The sequence below is a fragment of the Triticum urartu genome, chromosome 1 (genome assembly GCF_003073215.2).
Source record: "Triticum urartu cultivar G1812 chromosome 1, Tu2.1, whole genome shotgun sequence".
Taxonomy (NCBI): domain Eukaryota; kingdom Viridiplantae; phylum Streptophyta; class Magnoliopsida; order Poales; family Poaceae; genus Triticum; species Triticum urartu.
This window is the reverse complement of record NC_053022.1, coordinates 50,596,227-50,605,380: the sequence shown is the minus strand read 5'-3', so window position 1 is coordinate 50,605,380 and position 9,154 is coordinate 50,596,227.

Below are 9,154 nucleotides of genomic sequence, written 5' to 3'. Positions count from 1 at the left end.
ATGCTTGAGTTTTGGTGACACCAACATTTGGTAAGATTGGTATTGTCAAGAAATCTTCAGGGTTTGAGCTCATGGGGATGTCGATGTTTAGACATGGATGCCCATGAAAAGTAGTTGAGTTGGATCAAAATATCTCTGTGCGTGGTGAAGATGTGGGTGATCGTGACTTTGAAGATGATTATTCATATCATGCTCATGGTGGTGAAGAGAGTAATGGGTTGAGGAGCCCTCCAGTGAGTTGGGGAGTGGGATGATCATCAGAATGGCTTTTACTAATTGGGTTGTGATGCCATGCTTGCTACTATCTTGTATTAGTTTATCAGTCTATCAACTTATGCAAGTTGATAATTGCTGCGTTTTGGCCATGCTTGAGTTTTGGTGACACCAACATTTGGTAAGATTGGTATTGTCAAGAAATCAAGCATCTCAAAATAAATAAATAAATTATAGTAACAACAACCTTTTTCAATCAGTAAATAGTACCCAACTACAATATGGAACTAGTTGTCTCTATGGCTTCCCCCGAATAACCGATTTAGTACTATTACTTAGGGAAATACTGATGATGCACATTTTCAGGAGATATTGATTATAAAGATGTCATAGCAGAGAAAATCCAAGAAAAATTAATTCAAAAAAATCCAAGAAAAAAAGATGTCTGATGACAATGACGATTTGGTAAAACAAGAAGAAAAAACAGTCAGATACTCTGTTCGGCAGATCACCTGCCTTGCAAGTCAAAAAGAAAAAACTCTGTTCTTTTCGTTATGGTCGGCAAGGGAACTGTTATATAATATTTTCTCACTACGATCAATACTTTAAGGTTCAAAAGCCAAACCATAACATACTAGAATATTAAGATTCGGTAAAACAAGAAAAAACAAATATATGCATCAAATGAAAAGGTGGTACCTCTGAATGAGTTTGAATATATGCATCAAGAGCTTCACCAGCTTTCAGAATTATCCTAACAAGGAACAACGCATTATAGAAACGTACTTCCTTCTCCTTCCGCTGCTTTGCTGCCTTGGTATTTTTACCAATTTGCAATCCACACCCCTCCCTTATCAGGGAGAATATAGAATCATCAATACGGTTCTTGATCATATCAAAACCATTGAGCTTACGAAATCGCCTTTGAGCTGCAAGGAGAAGAATAGCTGCAGGGACAATCTTCCCATGCTCCATGTACTTCCAGAGCTCATCGACTACATTATCAGTGTGAGCTGCAAGCAATCTAGTGGTGTCCAAGAAGATCTTCTGCATAAGTCACCAACACAGAACAGCTTTCACTTCAAGTGCTTATAGTATACATAACATTGACATCAAACTCTATCAGCAAACAAAATCAACTTAAAACTTATAATTGCAGAGAAACTTAGACTCATTTCCCATTGATTAAAGAAAAACGGTGCCTCCTGTATTATGGACATAAATACATCAGATGTTTTAAAAAGGTAAACTGTCCATCTCACAAATTGAACTATACAAAATCACAGATTGTCAGTTCTTAAACACTGTTAAGAATGGTGGATTTAAATAACTGGGATGAGCTGAACTTCTTTATTGCTATCATGTAACCAAAGTTTGTGAGGAGGGATTTAACACGAACCATCTCAGGCAGGCAAAGCAGTTGTATGAGCTTGTAGATGTACCCAACATTCCCATTCCTGTAGTTCTCGTCAACTAATAGGTTGTCCTCCAGATACTTATGCTGGCAAGTGTTCTCGATGGCAACATGGAGTGGGAGGAGGCCCTCGATGATTTTATTACCCGAGGTGCGCTGATTGGCCGATGCACCATATGGAACCCCAACTATTTTGATGCCATTGAGATTAGGAAAATGTGCAAGTTTTCATCCCTCGACTATTACATATGTAGCTTTCAGAACTAAACTTCTAAACTACCCAAAGTTGAACCCTCCACTATGAAAAGTTCAATACCATGCAACATTCATCTCTCATAATGGTTTCGAGAACAATTTCGAATTACATGGCACCTAAATATGTAGCTTACATTGCAGTTGCACCCACATGTCTAGCATGTCACAAATTTTCTCCATGATATTCCATTTGTTTATTTCAACGTTTGAACATAAAAAACTAAATTAAGACAAACAAAAAAAATTGTAAGAGAAAATAGATGTCTCCCTAGTATTTTTGTTTCCATAAAGTTGAGTTATTCCTGCATTTTACATTTTTACAAGTTCTTTAATACAAAAACAGATGTGATTTTCGGAACTTTTTTCTCTAGAACATTTCCTGTTTTCTGAGTTCTTAAAAAATCTATTGAAATTATTACCAATTTTATGAATTGTTTTTAAGGGAACTGATAGCATGGCGGAAACTGGTGGGTGATGTGGCCAACCGGTAGGCGCCACGCCATTGAGAACTGCTTTGGATTGGACAGAACCACTTTAATGATGAAAACCGCACACTATTGATAGTTGAGGGAGCAACGTCGAGGCGGTTTAGACTTTAGGGTTGAAAGTTACAATCAGATAATAGTTGAGGGATGAAAAACATACTTTTTTACAATGTTACAACATACAAGATAGCATGAAAAAACATTTGCAGGAAAAAGGCAAGAATATTAGTTACATGCCAATCAATAGTCACTCATATAAAATGAACAAGTATTAAAAAATACCTTGGGAGTGCGGTCTGGGGCGATTATATTGGTAGCTCTGGCATCAGCAAGGAAACGCTGCAGTTGAAGCATGTACTGTAAAAAAGGAATTGTCAGTCAAGAACCACCACAAAAATAAGTGTAATAAGAAGAGGGACGAAGTGGGATACATATCAATTGTGCTACTCCCTCCGATCCATATTAATTGACACACACATAGTACAACTTTAGTAATATGGATAGGAGGGAGTAGTTACTTTACCTGCCTCATATGTTGAATAGGACACGTCAAGTCAGCTAATGAGGGGTGAGGAGGAGGATGGGGAGGTTCCCACGGGTCATACTCGTCCGTGGGCGCTCCATCAGTGGTACCTTTACTATTATCTTCTTGATGAAGAGCTTCCACTGCTGCAGTTCCGTGGTCCGTTTGCAGTGACATTGGCTGAAAAGGGGAAGCATGAGATTGAATTACCATGCCAATCCAATTTGCCACCCTGCTGACCAAATTCTAGTGTGCTACAGCTAGACAACATGAAAGAATGCAGAATGCTTGAATGTAATTCAGCAGAGGCTGCTGGGACCTAATCAGCAACTCAGTAGGGTATCCTTTTTCCAAGGAGTTTATTACCCTTTAGCCTTAGGTGCTACAGTAGTTTATTTGAAACGAAGGAACAGAAAAATAACCTTCGATCAAATGCAGCAGAGCAACAATAGATCGGAATAGTGTTGATATCTCAATTGGATCTTCCAAACAAGGTCGCTTCTAGAATGCTAGGACTCTTAAAAATTGGCTAAGCATAAAGATAATAACAACAAGATCTTAACTATCTACGAGTTCTTTCGTTTTCTCTTGATCTTTCGGATTAGCTTTGCTGCAAATTGTGGGGATTTTTTTTCTGTTTCTTTTATGCGGGATCTTGTTAACTGATCCCTTTATGTACATCACTTTAGTGCATAATGCATTCTCAGGAGGGCTTGCCACTACTGTTTCTGGAAGCGAAATGCGACTGTTTGTTTTTTTTTTTGAACGGTCACCGGGGGGGGGGGGGGGGGAGCTTCCCCAACAGATCTTACATCCTACACAAACATACACAGAAGGATCCCCGGTGTATAAAACATAAGCCAAGATGCATACCATTTTCATAATGGTTCAAGTTTCAGATACTTGCAGACAGTATGCAGGTTGGAGAGCCAAAGAGAGCTGGCTTTTAGTTTTAGGTACCTGATCTGGAACGGTCGATGGGGCGGCTGACAAGGTAGACATTGGCCCAACTAGAGGCCGCAACACTGACCTGCACTGCACTGCCCGCAAACAAGTTCTCAATGTCAGTAAAATTCTTACTAGGTACTGTACGTACTACTGATTAAACAAAAGAAGCAGCAGATAACCTGACAGGAGAATGATGATTAAACAGAAGTGTCACGGCCTGATGCAAACCACCACCAGCTGATGGCGACTGGGCGGAAGAAAAATCGCGATGGATTGTTCTGACAAAGGGAGCTTCAACCTCCCAATTCGCTGGACTCTTTGCGTTTGTTCGAAAAGGAAAAAAGGGGATCTTTCTTCCTCTCTTCTTCTACGGCGATGGGGAGGCACGGCGCATCTAGGGTTCCGCGTCGGTCGACGAGAAAGAGAGACGGCGGAGAAGATGCCGACGAAGGGGGACGGCGGGGATCGATATCGCGAGCGGAGTACCTAACTGCGACGGCAGCTGCTGGAAATCCAGAGGACGATTTTCTTTTTCTCCAGGAGGACGCTACGGTCGCCCGATCCCGGCAAGCGATTAGTCGCCTCCCGAGCCGTCGGATCACACGCACGTGTACGTTCAGGATCAATTCTGGACTCGATCGTGGATCACAAGACGGTTTTACTAAAGATTAATGCTAGACGTGCTAAGGGCATCTCCAAGCTAAATGCTTGCTTAGGTTTCCTAAAAAAAATGTGTGCTTTGCTTAGGCAATTAAGAAAAGGACGTGTTACGTGTCGGCCGATGAAACTTTTAAAAGATCTGCCTCGTTAGCCGCCAGACCTGGCTTAATCTAGTGGCCGAGCATCATCGTCTATTTCTGCAACAAAACTTTTGTTATGAAAACCTTTGCAACAGAGTTGAGAACTGCTTTGGATTGGACAGAACCACTTTAATGATGAAAACCGCACACTATTGATAGTTGAGGGAGCAACGTCGAGGCGGTTTAGACTTTAGGGTTGAAAGTTACAATCAGATAATAGTTGAGGGATGAAAAACATACTTTTTTACAATGTTACAACATACAAGATAGCATGAAAAAACATTTGCAGGAAAAAGGCAAGAATATTAGTTACATGCCAATCAATAGTCACTCATAGAAAATGAACAAGTATTAAAAAATACCTTGGGAGTGCGGTCTGGGGCGATTATACTGGTAGCTCTGGCATCAGCAAGGAAACGCTGCAGTTGAAGCATGTACTGTAAAAAAGGAATTGTCAGTCAAGAACCACCACAAAAATAAGTGTAATAAGAAGAGGGACGAAGTGGGATACATATCAATTGTGCTACTCCCCCCGATCCATATTAATTGACACACACATAGTACAACTTTAGTAATATGGATAGGTGCGATGGCGGAAACGTCTTGCCTCGTTGGAGGCGACGGGTTCGTGTTAAATAGCAGGGGCGCACCTCCCTGATACAGCACATACATGAGTTGTTACAAAGATTGAGACTTGGAAGACAAGAGATAGAATTGGTTACAACTAGGTAGAGATAAGAGAGAATCCTACTACCCAACTACCAATCTAATCTATATCACAACAACCTCATCAGAAGAGATGCGCTAGGTAAAGGTGGTGCGGTGCGGTGCACACATTGGCACGTTACATGACATGTTTAACACCCTCCCTTAATCACAACTTCATCAAGTTGAGATTATACTTGAAAGCTTCAAAGCTCCTTGTTGGCAATGGCTTTGTGAATCCATCTGCAATCTGATCTCTGGAGTGTATGAACCGAATATCAAGCTGTTTTTGAGCAACCCTTTCTCGGACAAAATGAAAATCTATCTCAATATGTTTCGTTCTTGCATGAAACACAGGATTGGCAGACAGATAGGTAGCACCAAGATTGTCACACCATAGACAGAGAGCTTGCTTACTTTTCACACCAAGTTCCTTAAGCATGGACTGCACCCAAATGATTTCAGCTGTGGCATTTGCTAGTGCCTTGTATTCTGCCTCTGTACTTGACCTAGAAACTGTTGCTTGTTTTCTAGCACACCAGGAGATCAAGTTAGGCCCAAAAAATATTGCAAAACCACCAGTTGAACGCCTGTCATCCAAGCATCCTGCCCAATCAGAGTCAGAAAAGGCACTGACAAGGGTAGAAGATGATCTGCTGAAACTGAGACCAACACTCAAAGTATTCTTGACATATCTTACTATACGTTTTGCAGCAGTCAAATGAACAGTAGTGGGTGCATGAAGGAACTGACAGACTTTATTGACAGCAAAAGAAATATCAGGTCTGATTAGAGTGAGATATTGAAGTGCTCCTACCAAACTTCTGTATTTTGTGCTGTCTTCTTGGCTCAAGGGTGTACCTTCCATAAGAGATAGTTTTTCCGAGCTGGATAATGGAGTGGGTGTAGGTTTACAACCTTGCAGACCAGCCTTCTTTACTAGGTCAGTGGCATATTTTTTCTGAGAGAGATGAAGTCCATCCTTGTGTTTCTTCACCTCAATTCCAAGGAAATAATGCAAGTCTCCAAGATCCTTTAGAGCAAAGTCGGCCCCCAAGTCTTTCAACAGTCCTGTGATCGCTTCATCAGATGAACTTGTCACAATGATATCATCAACATATATGAGGACAAATATGCATGTGTTGGACTTGTTGTAAATAAACAATGAGGTGTCAGACTTTGAAGGAATAAAGCCAAGAGTTTGCATTTTGTGACAAAGACGAGAATACCAAGCCCGTGGAGCTTGCTTTAGACCATATAGTGCCTTGTCAAGTTTGCACACATGAGAGGGGTTGCTTTTACTTTCATACCCAGGAGGTTGCTTCATGTACACTTCCTCTTCCAGAACATCATGGAGAAACGCGTTATGTACGCCAAGTTGTCTGAGACTCCAGCCCCTGGAAACAGCAATAGACAGGACAAGATGAATAGTTGCAGCTTTTACAACTGGACTAAACGTGTCTTCATAGTCTATACCATACCGTTGCTTGAAGCCTTTTGCAACTAGTCTAGCTTTGTAGCGATCAATGGTTCCATCAGACTTTCTTTTGATTCGAAATACCCACTTGCAATCGATCAAGTTTTTACCTTGCTGTGGAGGAACCAAATGCCATGTATTATTTTTCTTTAGTGCAATAAACTCTTCATTCATTGCCTTCTGCCACTGTTCATCACCAAGAGCTTGTTCAAGTGTATTTGGTTCATCTGGTTCGCCTGTGGAACATATCATGCCATATTTAGTTATATGCTTGTAATCAACATGTTGTATTACCCTTTTTGAAGCCGTGTGCGACGTGGTGATGAGGTGGTCTGTAGATTAGCCGCAGAAGATCCTGTGGGCTGAATAGGAGTTGCCGTTGCCGATCCCGAGAGAGATTCACTGACCGCTGCAGCCGAATCTGCAGAGCTTGGATCTTCTGTGGCAGGAGACGACGTTGGATCCTCAGCAGCAGCCGCAGAAGATCCCCGCAGCTCATCATTGCTGCATGATGGCGTATCGACCTCGGAGCACGCGCGTGTCAGGCGGTCACGTCCGCTGGGTTCAGCACCAGCGCGGGGCGCCGTGGCTGCGTCTGCTCCTGGCCCCACCCCGGTCAGGCGAACCGGGGCGCGGCGTGCGTAGCACCGCGGGTGGGCGCCGAATCGTGCATCGCCCAGACCCGTCGCAGGGGGCCGCGTGTCAGGCGTGGATTGGAGCGGCGTTGGAGACGCGCCTCGACCAATTTGAGGCGACCGCGTGGCGCGCCCTGAGGCGGTCGGCGGGGAACGAAGTCCTGGCGCGGACGCGCCCGCGGATCCCGCGGATCCCGAGGAAGATCCGATCTGCTACGCCTGCCAAATGGATCCCGAGGCGGATCTGCCTCCCGTTTCACGACACATGAGATATCGCTCGGATGAGGTGATTTCTTCGCCGTTTTCTTCACCGTTTTCTTCGTTGTTCTCCCTGGTTTCTCCTGTTTCATCACAAGACTCAAGTGTGCCATTAGTAGGAGGATGTATCAGTAGTTGATCATCATAGTTTAGGCCCCCTTGATCAATGCCGGAGAGATTAGGAGGGAGGAGTAAAATTTCCAGAGCGCCGACATTTGGATGGAGGTCAGCGAAGGGAAACTTTGTTTCATCAAAAACGACATCCCTGGAGATATAGACGCGACCTGTGGAGACATCTAGGCATTTAACACCTTTGTGTTGGGCGCTATATCCTAAGAAGACGCATTGCTTTGAGCGAAACATAAGCTTGCGGTTGTTGTATGGGCGAAGATTGGGCCAATAGGCACATCTAAAAACACGAAGAGACTTGTAGTCGGGTTTTGTATGGAGAAGACGTTCTAGTGGAGTTTCATTGTTGATAACACGACTAGGAAGCATGTTGATGATATGAACGGCAGTGAGAAAAGCCTCATCCCAAAACTTGAGGGGCATGGATGCACCAGCAAGGAGGGCTAAGCCAACCTCAACTATATGTCTGTGCTTGCGTTCAGCTGAGCCATTCTGTTGATGGGCATGCGGGCATGACACGTGATGTGATATGCCAAGGGTTTGGAAGAAGGACTTTAGTTTTTCGTACTCCCCCCCCCCAGTCCGATTGGACTGCAATAATCTTGCGATCAAATTTTCTTTCAACTAGAGCTTAGAAGTTTTTGAAAACTTGAAAGACGTCGGATCTTCTCTTGAGGAGATAGATCCATGAAAATTTGTTGTAGTCATCTATGAAGCTTACGTAATAAGTGTGTCTACCAACAGAACTAGGAGCAGGACCCCAAACATCAGAGAAGATTAATTGCAAAGGATTGGTAGAAACACTAGTAGATATAGGGTAAGGTAACCGATGACTTTTTGCTCGTTGACAAGAATCACAAATAGTTTCAAGATCACGCTCACCAACATACGGGAGCTTATTTTTCCTAAGTAATTGTTCAACCAAAGAGAAAGCAACATGTCCTAGTCGATCGTGCCACCGTGTTGACGAAAGTTTGGCAACACCATAGGCTCGTTTATTGAATCTTGGATGCTCCGGAAGCAATGGGTAGAGTCCTCGAACGCATCTACCTCGATAGAGTGTTTTCTTCGTTGCCTGGTCCTTGATCAAGAAAAAGGAAGGATGAAACTCAAGGAAGACATGATTGTCAACGGCAATTCTATGGACAGAAAGTAGATTCTTATTGGCACTAGGAACATGCAAAATTTTCTTTAGATGAATTTTACGGCGAGGGGTACTAAAAACCGAGTGACCAACATGACTGATCCTCATGCCTTCACCGTTGGCAGTGTAGATTTGATCTTTTCCACGGTACTTCTCCTTCATCGTGAC